Source organism: Anas platyrhynchos, chromosome 7 (assembly GCF_047663525.1).
Source record: "Anas platyrhynchos isolate ZD024472 breed Pekin duck chromosome 7, IASCAAS_PekinDuck_T2T, whole genome shotgun sequence".
NCBI lineage: Eukaryota > Metazoa > Chordata > Aves > Anseriformes > Anatidae > Anas > Anas platyrhynchos.
The window spans coordinates 13,593,894-13,612,370 of NC_092593.1; the positions used below are offsets into that span (position 1 = coordinate 13,593,894).

At 47.3% G+C, this 18,477-nt stretch overlaps 1 protein-coding gene across 9 annotated transcripts in view; it reads left to right on the forward strand.

The window, feature by feature from the left end:
* Positions 1 to 8,832: 8,832 nt before the first annotated feature.
* Positions 8,833 to 18,477, forward strand: part of MRAS (muscle RAS oncogene homolog) — a 40,807-nt gene continuing 31,162 nt past the window's right edge. For 5 of the 9 annotated variants that reach the window (XM_027461404.3, XM_072040752.1, XM_027461399.3 and 2 more), the window contains exons 1-2: positions 9,341 to 9,498; positions 10,268 to 10,540. The gene's annotated coding sequence lies outside the window, so the exon portion shown is untranslated. Of the gene's footprint in view, positions 9,046 to 9,340; positions 9,499 to 9,660; positions 9,808 to 10,267; positions 10,541 to 13,947; positions 13,996 to 18,477 lie in introns of those variants that run through there. The other 4 variants (XM_027461405.3, XM_038182225.2, XM_027461401.3 and 1 more) reach the window with 4 other exon arrangements.

The window sequence follows — 18,477 nt, forward strand, 5'->3', positions numbered from 1 at the left end:
TGAAATGCACTCTGTCCTGTAATTAATCTGATGAGACATGCTACCCATGTTTACAGGTCCCTTCAAATTTTTCTTTAGAGTTTTTTATTTTAAAATTAAACTGGTTAAGTAGAAGCAGGGTCATGATCTCTGTTTCTCGGTAGCTTTTTCATGCACTTATTAAATATCCTGTACTGAGTGCACTCAGTAATTCAATGATCCTGCCCTGGTGAATACAGTTAGATACCAAGGTCTTAAAGACCTTGCATGGAGGCAAGTCTGTCAGTTTGATGGTTTGCATATGAAAGGCATCAGTCAGAGCAGCCTGACAGATGCATGGATATGTACCTCAAAGACACAGACATGTGATGAAGTGTGTGGAATGGCACAAGTTAGGGCAGCACCATGTCAGCAGTCCTGGCTCCCACCTTGTTCCCTCACTCCTCCTCTGCTATGTTTGGTCTGCTTCACTTCCTGAGGCCAGGGGCAATCTCTTAGGACAGTCTTCTGACACCTGGCTCTTTTGGAGTGAAGGACTATCCAACAACAGCACTGTTGATTAGTGATGGACTAAGGTACTACTGACTTGTGAGGGCATGAAAGCACCAGCCTTAAGTTTTATATGTCTTTCATAAAAAGGAGCATGTGATCTTAATTAGGATTCAGCTTAGAGAAAAGGAAGCCGAGGGGAGGCCTCATGGCAGCCTGCAGCTCCCTCAGGAGGGGAGTGGAGGGGCAGGCGCTGAGCTCTGCTCTCTGGGGACTGCGACAGGACCCGAGGGAACGGCATGGAGCTGGGACAGGGGAGGGTCAGGCTGGGGGTTAGGGGAAGGTTCTGCACCCAGAGGGTGGTCGGGCACTGGGACAGGCTCCCCAGGGTGGTGGTCATGGCACCAAGCCTGCCAGAGTGCAAGAAGCATTAGGACAATGCTCTCAGAAATATGGTTTGATTTTGGGGTGGTCCTGTGTGGAGCCAGGAATTGGACTTGATGATTCTTGTGGGTTCCTTCCAGCTCAGGTTATTCTGTGATTCTGTGATCCCTGAATTCATTAATTGTATAGGTGGCAACAAGACTTGGATAAAAGTACGCTGTAAGAACAGAAGGAATTAATGGAATAATATTATGACTCATTTTTGTTGTCATTGACCGATAGTCTCATAGCTCACATATGGGAGAAACACTCCTCTTTCTCTTCCTTCTGCTCTGGGTTGGGATCCTGGGCTCAGTTTGGCCATACTTGTGAGCCTCGTAAGGGGGTGAGCCATGCACCCCCATTCCTGCAAGTGAATTTTAGGAGAGACCTCTGCAAAGCTGGAATATCCCAGTGTGAAGTGGGGGAAAGGAGGCAGCTCTGGGTCTCTTCTCTCCCTTCCTCCTCATGGGAATTAAACATGAGAGCTAAGTGCTTGCTTTTCTGAAGCTATTATTGGCAACCAATACAAAATGTCCCTTTTCATGACAAGTAAATGACCTGCTAAGTACAAGCTATAAAAATTCAGGTCATGTTTTCTGTTTCATTAATATGCTGCCTGACAAAGCCATTGCCTGCTGGGGCTCTCCGCTGGGGAATGGGAGATAGAAAACCCTTAAGGATTTCTCACTGTCATTATGAGATAGAAAGGCAAACAGGCTTCTAAAGGAAAGAGGGCTCCCAAAAGACAGGCTGCCTTTGTGTCCTGATCTCATGAGCAACCACAGGAGGAGGGAAGTAATGCCATTTACACACACAGTCCCAGTAGTGTGGGGTCTGAATGCTTTTATGTTTCACTAATAGCTGGGCCTGACTGTCCCAGAAGTCAATAGAAAGGTTTTCCTTGATTGCAACAGGCAGTGGACCAAAAATGTTATTCAGCCAGAGAAATGTTTGTAAAGTTAGAAAGCAGGGGGAGAAGAGCAATATGAATCAGAATGAGAATCCAGGGGAGAATCTCTTTGAAATGCTTTTCTACAAAAATATTTGCTACTGTAGTGTTTGTCCCAGTTGCATCGAGAGACTTACTGGAGACTGTTGTTCTTTGCACATAAATCTGCCTTTCAGAAATCCAGGAAGCGTCTCCCTGCAAGGGACATCCAAAGTGAAATCAGAGGGTGCATCACTTCTAGGTAACTATACGGCTTCCCCATAAAAAAAATGCAGGGAGGATGGGCTTGGCTAAGGCCATAATATAATTCTGCAGACATTTGAATCCATGACACTTTTCCCTATATAGGAAGTTTGGGCTTGAAGGAGTTTGAAGAGCACTGGCTTTTGCTCTTGGCAGTGTTCAGTAGGATGTATCCTGCCCCCTTGATTGCTTTCTCTGGGCTCGGGTTCTCTGACATGCTGGCAGTGAGGACATGCTGCCCTGCCTAGGGCTGAGGTTTGGCTTTCCATCTCCGGATCAGCTCCCATTCCTCTCACCTGTCCTGCTTCCTCAGCTATGTGCTGATAAGGTGAGTTTCACATGGAGGCTGAGATGCAGCAGAAAGATCTGGGATGTGACCTGACAGGTCAGTGCCGTTCAGAGGGTTATAAATACCTGTTGGCTTGAAGAAATATTTCCAGGTTTGGTATCCAGGTGTTCTGCTGAATTGCTTCCTACCAGAATTGGGTTTTAGGGATCAGGCTGCTTCATTCCCCTTTCTGTGCCTTTCACCACCATGTACCGTGTTCTCAACAATGCTTTCACCAGCAGCGCCAATGTTTTGGAGCAGCACCATCAGGCTCATTCCAGGGATACTCAGCCTGCAATGAATGCATTGATTCATAGCTTATTTTTAAAGCCAGAAGGAATTACTATGCTCATCTGCTCTGACCTCGAGTATGCAATGGGCACAGGAGTATTTATAGCTCTGTTTAGAGCATTGGGCTCTGTATACAAGCCAATAAAGCCAAATAAAGAGCAAGATCCCTGCCCCGCTGTAGGTCTGACAGCCATTACAAGCTCAACTGCTTTATTAAGGTATTGCCCTCAGTAAGTGGCAGGTCAGACTGGCCCTGCCAATTCCTGAGTGCATGGGCAGAGGGTTGCCTATGCACAGGGCTTGCTGCACATACATCTGTGGCCTGTTTGCAGCAGGAGCAGAAATAAGCTCCAGGTGCAAGGACAGCTATCTGGGAAACCCTGGCTTTGTGCGTTAGTGTTTCTTGGGCTCCATGCTGAGCCTGTCTCACATCTCTTGGGGGATCATCTCTCCTATTTTCAAACCGTACTGTGGCAGGCAAAAAGATGCATCAAAAAAGGTCATCAAATGAGATGGTTGAAATGAGACAGGGAAATCATAAATAACTTGTAGGGAGGTGCCTGAGAAGAGCAGGACAGAGTCACCACCAACTGCATGCAGCTGCTACAACTCCCCCAGCAGAACACTGCTCAGTGAGTGTTCCCTGCTTGGTACTTGGAGTTAGAGGCAAAGACATGGTGTGTTCCCCAGTGCCTGCCATGGTGCTGCACCTCAGATGTGATGCTTGAACTGCCCTTTCTAAGGCTCAAGCACTCCAAGAAAATAAGCTCTCTTGTACGTATGCAATTGAGATCACTAAAACTGAAGTAATATTAATAGATAACCCCACTTCCCATGTGCCATACTCTGTGTTCAGCACACAGCCTGTGTCCAGGCCAGTTGTCTTTCTCCTATGCCTAATTCTGTTGCCTTGGCTCTTGACATGCGGTGAGTGTCTGGCCAGAAACTTGAGCACTAACTAGACAAATTAACTACACAGATTAGCCACTTTTGCTTCCTGTTTTATGTTAGATCTCTGCAACTACTGTTGCGCTACCAGCAAAATGTAAGAAGCCGCCCTTGTCATTCTCTTTCCAGCTAAATGGCAACTGCAGTGTTTCTTAAAATAAGTTTTTAATAGCTAAGTTTTGTTAGTGTTCTGGTTGACATGTGCTCGTTCAGGTTCAAATTCCACTGAGAGCCTGCGTTTTTCATGAGACTGTGTTTGTGAGTGAACACCCAACTGACTGTAACATTGCATATTGCTTGAAATTACTAAAAGGGAAAGTAATTGCCTTTTTACATGTTGAAACGGTAAAGTCAGCTGGAGCTAATTCTTTGATAGCTAAAGGAATTGGTTATTAATGTTTCTGTGTGAAGACAGCACAGCCACGGAGGCCCTTGCAACTGTGAATGTCTCAGTCTTGCTCTTGGGCAAAGTGTATGCAGTCATCTCTAATCTGTTCCATCTCTCCACAAGCAGCTCACCCAGCAGTGTGAACAAATTGCCTGGAAATGTCGTCATCGGGCTTCATCTGGCACTATCTCCCTTTCTGTCTGGGTCATTGATTTCCTCATCTCCTCTGCCTTAAAACTCACATCATACATTAATTTGCGACTCTCCAGTGCTGAAGCAGCTGCACTGCGCCTTCCCTGCTCAACACCAGCAGCTTTCAGCCTCTGAAGTGTCCTTTACTGCTGCTCATCTGAAGACCTCCTGAATGTGTCTCAAGTGGCCTCCCTGCCTGCTACATAACAGCATGTGCTCTGCCAGCTTTTGTTTCATCACAAGAGAGCTTAGAGCTGTTCTGCTCTCGGAAATTGGGTAAGATTCGGTCTCCTTCCTACAATGACTCAGTGTGCTGGAGAAATGACTCCTGCCTTGTGCGAGCAGCTATCGCAGTGCACAGAGCTGTGCCAGCCTCTGCTAGCCACCAGGTCCCCTCAGGAGCGCCCCTGAGCCAGCAAGGAGCTGGGGCTGCTCCACACTCTGCTCTTATGATTGCTAAATATAGAGTCCATTGATAAATAAAACAAATCCATGAAGGGTGCGAGAACCAGCAGTTGTTACAGTGTTGTTTTAGCTAATACAGACTTTTCTTCTGTTCTCTTTGTGGCCTTTCCTTTGCAATTTGAGTGCAGATCTGCACTCCCAATTAATAATCTGCTCTCATTGAAAGGGTTTCCAGGATTAGGTTTACATTTTGCAGTTCAACCCTGAAAAACGATTCTGTAAGAGAAAAAAACTCTTGTCTTACTACTCACTGAGGCTGTGGTTGCTCTGTGCTTGCACTGGGCAGAGCTTATTCCCAGTCCTGGTCTGCTGCCATCAATTGATAGCCAGGTACCACCCAGCTCCTGTATCAGACCTGTTTGCTGAGCTGAAGCAAACCAAGGCAGCTAAACTGCAAACTTTTGCTTATTGTAGATTTGCACAGCTATTCCCAAGGATCTAATCTGACCTGCAGAAACTTACTTTTCTTGAGTTTTATTAGGAGTAACAAGGTTCCACCTGTCCCCAACACTTGTAAACTGGGTGCATCTGACATGGAAGTAAGTGCAAGACGGTAAAGCCTCAAATGTGAATCCCTTACTCCTAAATTAATGGTAATCCTAATGTGAATAATTCCATTCACAGGAAGTGTCACATGAAATGAGTCTATTTCCTTAGGGAAGTGTGTTCTTCTATAAAGCTCTGCTGATCCTTGTCTCTCTAGAAACCAAATTGTCAGTCTCTTTGTTTTGCAGCCAAATTCCTCATCCCAGGTCTGGAATAAGTATGGAGAAATAATTCCAGAGAATCCCTTGTTATAAATAAACTGGGTGGGGGAAAGGACTCTGCAGATCCTTCCTTTAAAAAAAAAAAAAAAAAAGCAAGAACCTGAAAAAGGGTATGGAGAAAGGTTTCACCTCTTGTACTAGGAGAGAAAAAAAAATCTTGATCGGGAGGCTGATGTTTGCAGTGTGTGTTCAGGGTGAGTCACATGAAAGGCAAATTGAGATAAGAGCAGAGTCCTGAAAGAAAACTACTGATTCTAATCTCTGTATCCCAGCTTGCAGGGTCTTTGCTGCAGAAATTAAAGAGCTGTGTTTCCTTGTGATGTCTTGTTAAAAGGTGCAGGATCACCAGCTTTCCAGAGCTTTCTGCTCCCTGTATGGCATATGTGCACATATATATATATATTTACATGGCATATTATAAATATATATATATAAAACCTTTCTGGGGCTTTTCCCTCATGACCCGTTTATATTGGGTGCTGCACGGTCAGCTTGTCACAGCCCTCTTGCAGCTGTTACAGCCGTACTGTATCCTATCTTTAGCCAAGGCATCTTTTAAGCAGTCACACATGAACTTTTACCGGGTTTATGTAGTTACATCTGAATATCACTAGATGTCCTCTACTGCTAAGTAGCTTTACCTCAGTCCATGCCAACAGCCACAGAGAAGTTTAGTGAAACGAATCTCAGCTGTTTAAGCTATGTTTTTTATAGTTCAGTTGTTCCAAGTCCATAGATGTACAGTGATATTCCTTGTCCATAGCCTGAAGGAGTGCTCCAATACCTCTTACCCACTGGACTTACAGTGAGAGCAAAGGTATTGTTTTGGTTTCATGCAGATTTGGAGCCATCTGACATGTCATAGGAGAACCTCAACTTTATCCTTTGCTCCTCATTTGAGACTGGACTCTCAGGCAAGGCTCAGGCTTTGGCCTCCTTGTGCCCATCTCCACATTTAATGCCCAAAGCCAGGCCCATGGAGCTCTGTTCTAGCACCATCTGATTCACTGTAGGATGGCACAGGAGTCTCTGCAGAGTGTAGTCCGGTACAGCCCCCTGCTCTGGCGCAACCCAGTTGGCCTCCAGGCAGCAATGCCCTGGGTTAGCTCATGAGAGTACCACCGCTAGCCCCTGGACCCCATCTCCATCCTCTGCCTTCTCTGCAGTGATCGCTTATCATAATATCATAGAATGGTTTGGGTTGGAAGGGACCTTAAAGACCATCTAATTCCAACCCCCCCACCACAGGCAGGGACACTTCCCACCAGACCAGGTTGCTCAAAGCCCCATCCAACCTCGCCTTGAACACCTCCAGGGATGGGGCATTATCCCTGGCTGTATGACAGTAAGGGCAGCACTACACTGGCAGGAACTTTTACAGACAAAATTTTATCCCTGCAGAGAAAACACTGCTTATTTTGTGCAAACAGCCCTGCTGTGCTGTGAATGCCACCCACTGTAGATTTCTGCTCAACATACAGTGTGCCAGGGGTGGGCAAGGGAAGTGTCCCCCAGCAGCCTGAAGGGTAGCCACCAGCAGAAGAAAGAAGCCGAGAGGCCATGTGTGGTTCACACAGCATTATCCTGCTCAGTTGTAACGTAGGGCAATAAAGAGCCACGCCATCTAGCCCTAAGAGTGAATGTTATGCTGTACAGATAATACGTCCTCTTAGAGACGGTTCGCCTGAGGTACAGGCTGACCCGAGCAGTTCAGAGACTGTACGATCACTTTAATCTATTAAGGGATGTTGAACCAGACTGGAAATGTCATGTGCTTAAAGCTGTATGGGGTAAAACGCTGGCTGAAATGTGAAGGAGCTTTTTTATTTTAGCTTTGCATAATGTTCCCAAGTTTGAAGTTTTGCCCATTCTGCACTCACATCCTGCCGGGGAGGGCTGGTGCAGGAGGGCTCTTCGTGACAGCGCATCTGCTGTCAAACCGAAGGCAACCCTTTGTTTGAGGGCTCCTTGGGGTGACTCAGCAGGATGCGAAAATGCACTTAAATAGGAGCTGTATTGTGTAAGCACCCAACCACAGCAGCAATTCCCCTGTAGCAAAATTGTTAACTAATACGCACTACAAGACATTTAATGCTGCTCCAGATACTGGCAGGAATTGAAAGAAAGATGAAATAGGAGTTTTTGGCTTTCCTCCTTACATAATTTCAGCATTTCACATGGGCAGGAAGACTACTAAGAACTGAGGGATACCCAGGAGACCTAAATGCAGGAACCTGGCCACGGGGCTTTTTTTCTCAAATGCTGCTGAAGTTGGTATGAAACACAGTCAAGATTTTCAGATTTGGGTGTCTGAATATTGTGCTGGAAATAAAGGTACCTCCACATTAGCAGAAATTTGACTGCTCTGAACTGAAATCTGTTTAAGATGCCTAAGTACAAAGCTGGATGCTCAGATTTAAAGATCTAAGTTGGAAAGCTCTGGCCCACCAGTCCCAGGACTGCAGTGTCCCCAGCATTTAGTGACTTTTGTGACTCACCAACAGGCACTGCTCACCTGCGGAGGGCACCGCTCACAGGCAGGTTTGCCAGTGCTGCCCTCATTCCTGGCAAGATGTGCTGATGAAAACAACGAGAAAAAAAAGTTTGCTCAAAGTTGGCCACCTCCATCATTGTACTGCACGCGTAAAAGGTCTGACAAAATTCTGCCCTGAGGAAACTGAGACATTTTGTCCAGGAAGGAAAATCTGTGGCCAAAAAGTGGAGCTGAATTTTGCACCAAATTCACATGCAAACCTGAGAGTGCTGTTGACAAACCCCTGCCTTGCAAGCCAAGCTGTTGATTCATGTGAACAAAATGCCTCAGTCCTGTGGTTCAGTCAGAAAAGCCTACAGGGGGTTCTTATGGACTCGTTTTCCATGCCTTGAGATGGAGTGAGATTAGTGAAGAATTTACAGGCAAAGGAGGCAGCTCGCTGCGGTATGTGTTTGTGGCTGCTCCGCTTCGTAACAAAAGCCAACCAGTTCAGGCCCTCTTTAAATGAGTGGGGCTCACCCAGCTCACCTAGCACTGATGGACCTGAAGAGCTGAGGCTTTGTTCCTCGAGGAGCTCCAGCAAGGCCAGGGCACAACACTGAGGCTACCCCAAGCCCTCGCCATCTCCCATCCGCGGAGGGCAGGGGCCAGAGCTGCCAGGTGCTGGACCGCAGCCCCCCGAGATGCTCCAGGAGTGCCTGAGGATGGTGCCCAAGCTGCTCTGACACAGGGGCAGAGCTGTTGGACTCACACAAATTGCTTTCACACCGCTGTTGCCCACATCCCAGGTGTGAGCAGCGTGTGCGAGGAGGTGAGTGCTTGTGCAGGACTTCAGCTCCCTTCGGCCACCACCGGGAAGGTGCGAGGTGGCGAAGGGACCTGCAGGTGAGGCGGGGGTGCGAAGCTTTTGCCTCCCGGAGTCGAGGGCACGAAGAGGAGGTCAGGAAAGCAAACAGCAGCCCTGCATTGCCTTCAAGCCTCATCCCAGACAAAATCCGTAACCTGCGACAAGACGCTGCGAGGCCTCCTGCCTCCAGCACCAGCGAGCACGGCGACCCCACGCCCACCCGGCGGCGCCGGGGCAAGGTCAGTCCTCCCCAAAACCTCCTTAATTTACCCCAGAACCCCCTTCCTGCCTCTTCCCAGCCTCTTTAAGGTCCCTCCGCCGCGATCCACCTTAAGGCGGGCGGGCCCACAGCGGGGCCGGGGGGTCTGGGCACTGCCGCCCGCTGCCCCCGATCCCCAAGCCGGAGCAGCCGCCCCAAACCAACCCCAAAATCCACTCCCCGGGAGCCGCTGCCGGGGGATGCCGGGGCCCCACCGCTACCCCGGAGCCCTCCCTCCGGTGCCTGGCGGCCCGGCTCGGCTCGGCCCGGCCCCCGGCGGCGGGGCCGCTCTATTTATAGCAGGCTCCGCGGCGATATAAGCCATGGCCGGCCAAGGGCTCCCCCGCCGCGGCAGCCGGGGCGGGAGCGGGCGGCGCTGCCCGGCCGCCTCCCGGCGGGCATGGGCGGGCTCTGAGGGCGCGGCGAGGCCCCGGTGAGCAGCGGGGAGGGGGTTTGGGGGGTTTTTGGGGAACGGGACGGGCAGCCCGGGCGGTAGGAGGGGTGTCCGGGGGGGTGTCGCTCCCCGCCGGGGCCCTTTCCTTGCCCGGTGGGGGGGGGGAAAGGGGCGGAGGGTGGTGGGGCCGCTGCGTGCCGCGGGGGGCTGCGTGCCCCGGGGGGGTGAGGTCTGGGGAGTGGTGCCCGTGGGGTTGGTGCTGGGGTTGGTGCTTCTCCTCCTCCCGAGAGTGTGGCGGGGAAGGAGGGGGCTCTGTGCGGTGAAACCTCGCTGTCGGTTGAGGGTTTGGTGCGTTTCGTTGGGTTTCTTTTCTCTCTCCCCCCCCTCCGCTCCCCCTCCCTCCCCCAGCGGTTTCAGCTGCAAGCTTATCTTTTACTTTCCTCCCCTTCGCATGCTCTAATCTGGGGATTGCGAGATCGCTTATCTTGCATTAAAACTGCTTTTGGACCACTAAGTACTTTGTGAAAGCTTCCAGATTCATTTGTTCGAGCGTTTGCTAGGCTTCTCGGAGAGAGATGTAGATGCTATCTCCCCTTACAAAGAAAGAAGGAGAGGAGGAGGTGTTTTCTCTTTCTTTCTTTCTTTTTTTTTTTTTTTTTTTTAATTTATTTCTTTGCTTTAAGAAAACCAGCTGAAACACAGCTGAAAGACTAGGCGTTTTCAGCTCATGTGTTTGGGATTGCAGGGGATTAGAAAGAAAGCTTGCAACTTTTTTTTTTTTTTTTCTTTTTCAATCCAACGGCTCAAGATCTGGAAGCGGTGTTTGGAAACCCTGGTGCCCAGGCAGAGAAACTAAAAGCCAGGCTGGCAGAAAGTTGAGGAGCAAACTAGAGTTAGGCTCTGGGCGGACCAGGCTCAGCATCCTGCACCTCGGCTCCCTGGGACCCCTCTCTGCGGATCTGATGACTTTACACAACGCATCGGGACCTTACCCCGTGGCGGCTCGGGGCGGAGGCTGGGGTTTTGTCAGAAGAGCAAAGCAGTGAGGAGCTGACCCCCGAGCGAGGCTGTCCCAGCACAGGTAACTGCAGCGCTTCTGCACGCATCAGCTGGCACTTTTCTGCATCAGTTGCTTGATGTTATGGAAGTGTGAAAGGCTAAGGTATCAGCTCCTTAGTTATTGGGTGAGTCATCTAAAGTTAGGATTTTGGTGGCAGGCTTAAAGGGATGCTAGTGACTAGAAGTATGTACACCTCATCTGGAAACTGTTGTTCATGCAGTAGTTGGCACTGATGCATCAACTTTGTAGTCATACCTGGGTATAGATGTGCTTTCTGTGTTTGTTTAGCTCAGGCCCTTTCTGCAGAAGAGAGATAAATTTCAAAGGCCTCAGTTTGCTTGGGTAAGCTGTCATGTTATTTTCCTATACGAAGGTGCTTCTCTGTTGCTCAGAATCTGTTAGGGCCGTTGTAAAAATGGGGTCCCATTAGTTTAAGAAAAGCTATGGGAAGGTAAAAGAAATGACAAAGGTGTGTCAAGGAGATGGAGTAATAGCTTTTTTTTTAAAAAAAAAAAAAAAAAAAAAAACAGACCTCTCAGTGGCATGGCTTTGGACTGCCTAACAGAGATGGGAATTCATTCTGTATACTGCAGCCTGGAAACACAAAGGTGACAGCATCTCTTTAAAAATAATTGTGTAGCTAAAGAATGGGTGTGCTTCATATCATAGGTCTGCATCAGTTTGTTTGATTTGCTTTTATGTTGTTCCTCCATCCTAAGAGATACCTCATACAGTGCAGAGTGTAGCCCGGGTTGCAGAGGGCCAAGCACCCCACTAGCATGACTCCCAAATCAGAGCAGCTGCAGCAGGATCGGAGCTGGCCCAGCATTTGTTTTCAGAATTGATGCGAAAGGCGGTTACTGTTTACTGAAGTTTTTGGTGGGTGTTTTTACCAGCTCAAGATTCTTTGTAGAGGAACTAAGAATTACAGAAACAAAGCTTGCATTTTTCATGGGGAGAGTTCTTTGAGGTTTGTGTGTGTTTGTGTGTTGGGTTGGGTGGTGGCTTTTCTTTTTTTGTCCTTTGTTGGTTGCTTTTTTTTTTTTTCTTGAACTGAGGCTAACAAGAAGAAGGAATAAAACTGCATATTCTGACAGTAGAGAGCACTTCTTTCCTTCTCCCACACCACCTTTGGCACATGATAGAGACCTGCTGGTATTTCAGGGCTGGAAGCAGCAGCAGCAGGAGGAGAAGCAGCCCTGTACCTGAGCTCGTGTTGTCATTGGCAAAGCAGTACATGAGGGCACTGTGAGGATAAGTGAGTACAGGACAAATGATGATGAGCCATTACCATTGCTGCCATTGTGCTGTGGTTCCTTAGTGCTCTTCTTTAGCCGGTACTGGCATCGTGTCCTGTACCGAGACCTGTGTGGCCCTTCAGCTTGCATCATGTGCTGTTGCTGGCTGCCTGGGGGTGTTTCACTGTTGGGACCAGCACAGCACAAGCTCTGCTCTGTTCTGCTCTTAAGTTTGCAGGGCTTCTTAAGGAAAGCTGTTTGGCTTTGTTTCTGCCCTTTTTTTTTTTTTTTTTTGTCTTCCCTCTTTGGGTGTGAAATTCCTCTGTATGGCTGGATTCAAGCCAGGAGTCTCTACGCACCTCTCCTGCTTGCAAAGCCACGTTCCCCTGCTGACCTGCTGCGTGCAGGTCAGGCAATTCGTTAGGATGAGTTAGTCTGCTCTATGAAAGCTTTAGGATCTAGACTTCAGCTGGACCAGTCTTTATTTGGATTTGGCTGGTTTATTTGCTCTGCAATGCTGTCACTCCTGTCTTGCTCAGTCCCTGTGTCTGTGCTGGGGCTGTGGTGTGGTGTGCTGCCACTGTGTGTGGGAGCTGCTCTTGTCCTTGCCTCAGTGTTGTAACTTGTGTGCAACTGCACCTCCCTTTACATCCCTTACCTGTGTAGGCTGGAGGAGGGAGGGTTTGCACCTTAGTGTGGCAATGTGCAGCCCTGAGCGCAGAGGGGACTCAAGCTCTGGCTAGTAACATTGGTCCACAAGAACAAAGGCACAAGAGACTGGTATTTGCATAAGCCTCACTGCCACAAATAAGTAGATCAGGGCTGAGGGGGCAGACTGAATATGGAAAATACGGAATTCATTTTCAGGCTTTCAGGATACTGCCATAGACAGGGTTGAGGAAGAGAAGTGGTCTTAACAGATATGGAAATGTGCCTTGAAAGTGACCTTTCAAAAATCAATGATATTATTCTTGGTGTGCGAGACATCCAAATTTAATAAAATGTAAAGCAGAAGGGGCTGGGAGGATTTGGTCCAAGTAAAAACAGAACAAGCGTGGGACTAGCAGATGGGAGGAACATTAGCCTGCTCCTTGGTGGAGTTGTTGCATCTTCCTGTTGCCTACAGAAGGGCCTTGATAGAAGTTAGTGGGGAGAAGTGCACTGGCTGTTTAGTCTATTTGAATGTCACTGGATGTATTTTTTTGCATAGGGAAGTGAAAGTCCAACAGTGCAGTGGGTCATATCCTGAGTGTTCCTAATGTAAATCCAGAGCAAGTCCATCAACTTCAGTGACATCTGCAGTAAGCCACGACTGGCTCTTTCTGAACAGAGGGAAGAAATGAGCAGCTGTATCTTAGGAGGCTGGATTTCTTGGCTTGGATTTTTTTTTTTTGAGATTTATGACTCTTATTTTCTGTTTGAAAATGTAGCGGAGCAATTGCTGATCCATGCATGTATGTATGAGAAAATGTCAGCGGAGGAGTAATGCATATGGAAATCTTGCACAGAGAGATGGCAAACTGGCCACCTGCTCCTAGATGATGAAATAATTATACAAAAATATATCTACTGAAGTCATCATTGAGGGAAGAGGTGGGGGTAGGTTTGGGGAACTTTTTTTTTTTTTTTTTTAAGCAGTTTGTAGTACTTACTGCTGACTCTCCAACCAGCTTTACTGCTTCAGACACTGCTTCTTCAGTAAGTGGTGGCTAATGCTGTACAGGTTTCATCAGAGAGAGCAGTCCCTTGGTTCAGGGCTAGGTGGGGAGGTGGGAAACCTGCCTCCAGATGCCTTCTCTGTCACAGACTGCCTTTGGGCAGGTAGGCTGAGATCTCGTACCCTTATACATGGATATCTGAAACTGTGAATCTGCCTCTCATTGGACCCACTTTTCTTCTTTCTAATGCAGTAGTTTTGTTCTTTGTGGGGTGTTTTGGGAGCATAAATGTAGCAAATGCTGAGATACTAAAGAAGGCATCTCTGTATCTGAGATACTCTGGGACTGAAATCTCCATTCTGCTGATTATATTCCGGCCAGAAATGGTCAGCAGAACTGCTTCTACAAATAAAGCTGCTTATTAATTTTTGGCTAAATACTGGCCTTTTTCGTTTGTATTTGTCTCTGAGAATTTGCTGTTGATGGGCTCGAGATTGAAATCTCAAACTACTTTTTTTTTTTTTACAACTAGTGTAGAGCAACTTGAAAAGTATGCTGACTCCCCTTCACCTTCTCCCAGGTAACATACTGCTTGTCTTGCCATGCCTGTTCTTTTTCTGAAGGTCTGCTTCTGGAAAGAATGTTGTACCAAATACATAACTTTGTGGTGTGGTAGAAATGGTTTTATCTTTCTTCACCATCTCACCCTTCACCCTCTTCCACTGTCTACCCCTTCTTTGTGGCTCCAAAGTCCACGTAATTTCATAAAAAGCTAATCTTTTGAATGTACAACAGTTCCTATATTAACTTGCTAAGCTTAAAGTTGTAAAAAAAAAAAAAAGTGGGCATCTTATTTTGTGGAGGGGAAAACTGTTGTGTTTTCCCAAATATGGGGGGAATACCCCCAACTGGCTTGCTGAGCAGTTTTCTCCATGTTTGGTTATTGCTCTGTCTCCCAGCCAGCTCCTGAATGCATCTGCCTAGCTCAGGGTCCAGAGATGAGTGTTGCTGGGGACTGTTTCACATCTGAATGGTAACTAGTAGTGATCAGACATGCTGGACCAGCTTGCTGGTTGATGTAGTGACTGATGTCTGGCCACTGAAGGCTAGGCAACTACTGCAAGCTTCCATCATCTACAGCAAAAAATGAGTAAAAACTCCATCAGCTCAGAACAAGTTTGCCATAAACCTGCTCCCTGGGTGTGGGTTAACCTTGCTGTGCCCTGGAGTCAAGTCTGCTGCTCTTGTATGTTAAAGTAAGTCTTGGTTTGCTTTCTGATTTACTGGAGTGTAAATAAAGCAAGAAGGTCTTTCACGTACAAGCTCACTCATCGGCATATATTAGTAACGCTCATCAGCTTTTGACTGGAACTTTGATAGCATAATTACTCTAAAAGGGTAACATATTCAAAACTACCTGTGTGACTTTGGGAGTTGGATTCCTGAGAGTCTTAGTCATTATTTTAAATAGGAATCAGCTTTCTAAGCCACACATACTCCTGAAAGTTTAAGAAAGGGCTTCTGTTATCATGTCTTTGAAAACGTCAGTTTCTGGTACAAGTGTGGCAGCTCTGCCACTCTACTTATTTCAGATATTAACTAAGGAGCTTGAAGTAAGGATTAGATTACTGAGGAAAATAAATTCTCATGGGTAATCTTACATTTTTGCAAATTGGACTTCTCTTGTATGTTCTGTCAGCTGACAGCAGGATGGATAAAGATACATATTTTCTAATGCATCTTTAGGACAGCTAAAAGGATGGCAGATATCTTGGCTATCGCTGTAGACAGTAAAGCATGCATTTCTTCAGATGCTACTTGGTGCACCGAATTCAAACAGCATGCGATGGAAACAGTTCAAGTCACCAGGATAAACACAGTTATCAGAGCAACAGATAAACTGAGAAAAGTCTTCCGTACTCTAGTATTTATGTTTGCGTTGTTAAGACTTAATTTGCTTTCAGTCTTAGGTTTCTTTTTCAGCAGTGATGGATTACTCCTGGTACTTGTGGTGCAGTTTTTTAAAGCATTCCTGGAACACTAGTAACAAAATCTATTTATTTTTGCAACATACCTGTGAGATAGAGACCTGCTATTTATCTCACTTCTGCAGCTGGGGAACTGGAGCATTTGCTGAAGCTAAACACAGCGCACAGGATTGTACACAGAAGTCTGCAGGAGGGTGCTGAGACTGGGTCTCAATTCCACTGAAAATCACCAAGCTTTGATCCATACTCTACCCATTTGATTCTTCCTTGATGCTTCTGAGGCAGTCTGGGACGTTTCCTCAGCTGGACAAGGTGGGGTTTATCTCCTAAGGAGGAAAGGTCAAGCCTAGCAGGCAGGGAGGGAGAAGATGTGTGTCTGGGGCGAGGTGGGGAGCAGGGAACATCCCCTAGCTGGAGCTGTCACCTGCTGCTTCAGTGAGCCCAGCTTCTCTGATTCCGGCACAAGCTGCCTCACAGCTATCAAAACTTTGTTCCTCTGGACAAATCAATTTTTCCTGTGCTCAGGGCCAATTCTGCTGGTGTCCCCTTTTGGATAGAGTTGATGTAAGTGGCTGGGCTGGCTTTGAAGCCGTCTGCCCAGCTGCTGCCACAGTGCTGTGTCGCTGGGCTGCCTGGGCTCCTAGGCAGAGGACATCTGCCTTCACTCCATCTTAGCCTTGCAAGGAGCTCCAAAGTGTTTTGTGCGGGGGGGAAGGAAGCTGATGTAAAGCTGGAATCTTCTGTTTTGGTTGCATGGTGAACAGTAACAATATGAGTTTTAATTCTCTGAATGCATTCACATTTATAGGATGCTATATTTAAAAAGGAGAAAAGAATGAGTCATGGAGAGCTGTGCTGATGCTCAGTATTTGTCGTCTAGTTGTGAGGCTGAAGGCAGCAGGAGTTGAGTAACAGTCTTGTGAAGTACCTAGAGGATTTAAGCATCAAGCTGAAGCCTGATGAAGTCAGCCTTAAGTCATGCAGTGCCTTGCTCTGGGGCCCTATCACATACCCGGTGCTGCTTACAGTGAAGTACTCTCCTTGAAAACTCTGGAAGCGCTCAGTGCTGTCAGCTTCCCTGCACTTGGGTGTGAGTTGCAGGGCTGTGCCTGGAGCAGCTGAGCAGAGGTTGCTGCTGCTCTGCTGGGAAGTCATGGTTGTGGGTGGTCAGCAGTGGGGTGTCCCTGTGTGCCTCAGGCCATGCCTATGGCACAAGCTGGAACCTGGACCCTGAGTGGGAGCAGGCAGAGCCTGGGCACATCTTGGCCACTGCCTGCACCTGTACAAGAGCTGGAATGCCAAAGCAATTAGGCTGGGTTCTGCTGCAGCACAGGCTGCTCTCCTCTCAGAGCCTGCTGGGGGCACAGGGGTGCCAGGGCTCAGATGCTTTCCTTTATGCATGCCTGTCATGACACTAATTCAGTTAGCTTACATTTAATAATGAAGTGCATGAGTTCTTTCTTTTTTAACAACAACAAAAAAAGCCTCTTAATCTTAATGAAATACTGGTCTGTTGGAGAGTGCCACTAAATTCAGCTTTCCAAGAGTGTGCCTGCCAGTGTGGCTCAGCTCCAGCTGCAGGTAGAGGAGACTCAGGGACCGAGACTTCTGTTCTTGGCCTACCCAGAACAGAAAATAGGGTTACTCACTGCACCAAACAGTGTGAACAAACCCAGGCAGCACGGTGTGCCTAGAAAATGCAGATTTGGTAACAAAAAGGTGCTCTGCAGCTCCTCTGGTTTACTCTCTTATTTGAGAGGAAGAGTTGCAGAACTGAGCAGAAAACAACAATTGAAGTGAAATCTTTTTGGATTTACTAGGCTTTTTGTTTTGCTTTTTTAAAATCTGTCATATCAGTGTCAAAATGTTTAAATTTCCTTCACTACATTTTTGAGGGTTATGCTGGAAAAGAGAGAAGGCTGTAATGGCATAAGGCTGGTTCTGGTTTGTGGAAAAATCCTTGCTCATCCTGCAATGGAAAGAAAGGTTGAAAAGCTTTTGAGTAGGGATCTGTCATTTGCGTGGCTGGTAGCAATAGCGAATGTGATACATGGTGGCTGGAACACAGACCCGCCCAACGCAACTTAAAAGGATGACAATGGATGCTGGTGCAGTGGGAACCCTATTCATTTCTTCTTGAACTGACGTCCCCACTCCAAGGGCTAAAAAGCATCCGTTGTAGCGCGTCTCAAGGCACCTGGTCACACCAAACGAGCATTTAGAGAATTTTCTTCTGCAAGTTGTGAACCTGGGATAAAAGCTCCTTTAACAGTTGGTTGTTGTGACACAGATTCAAAAAAAGGTATGGAATGAGAAAAAGTACATAAAATTTAAAAAGCACATAAAATTTAGTCTTCTAGGCACATCCAGGCACTGTTATCAGATCTGTCATCTGCACTTAATGTATCCGGATAACTCATGAGTAGTCTGCATAGGCAGCTGGTAACTAGGTAGAGATTGTGATCTTCAAAAAGGATGCAACTGATGTCTTGTGTAATACTTGGTGTTAGTGTCCCCAGTGCAAGTGCAAGACTGGAGGGGTGGGGGATATCTACTGTGAAGTGGGACTTAAAGGAAAAGCTACCCAGTACCCAGTGCTCAATCCCAGAAGGAGTCCTTGAGGGTACTCAGAGCCAGTGATAAACCAGGAAGGGGCAAATTGCTGAAGGAATTCCTTTGGTTCAGGCAGGACTGGTCACTGCTGATATGCAGACTGGAGGTTGGTTTGATGTCTGCTGGCTTCTGGTGGGAGCAAGAATCTACGGTGAACCTCAGAGGAGGAGGAGACATGCCCCAGTGCTCTGGAAAACCCCAGACTGTTGAAAATTGTTCTCGTGAAACAGCAATGCAACATCAACAATTGGCATCCTAGCTCTCAGAGTAGCATATGATCTCACAGGTACTTCTGTAACCAGAATTTGTATCAGATGTAATCATCCTTGGAAAAAAGTCAGGTATCACCTCAGCCCATCCTTTGCACACCGTGCTTCTTTTCTACCAGAAGAGACCTTGCTGGTAATTGGTGAAGGATTGTAGCTCTACGTGAAAGGTCTGAAGATTATGATGAGCCATAG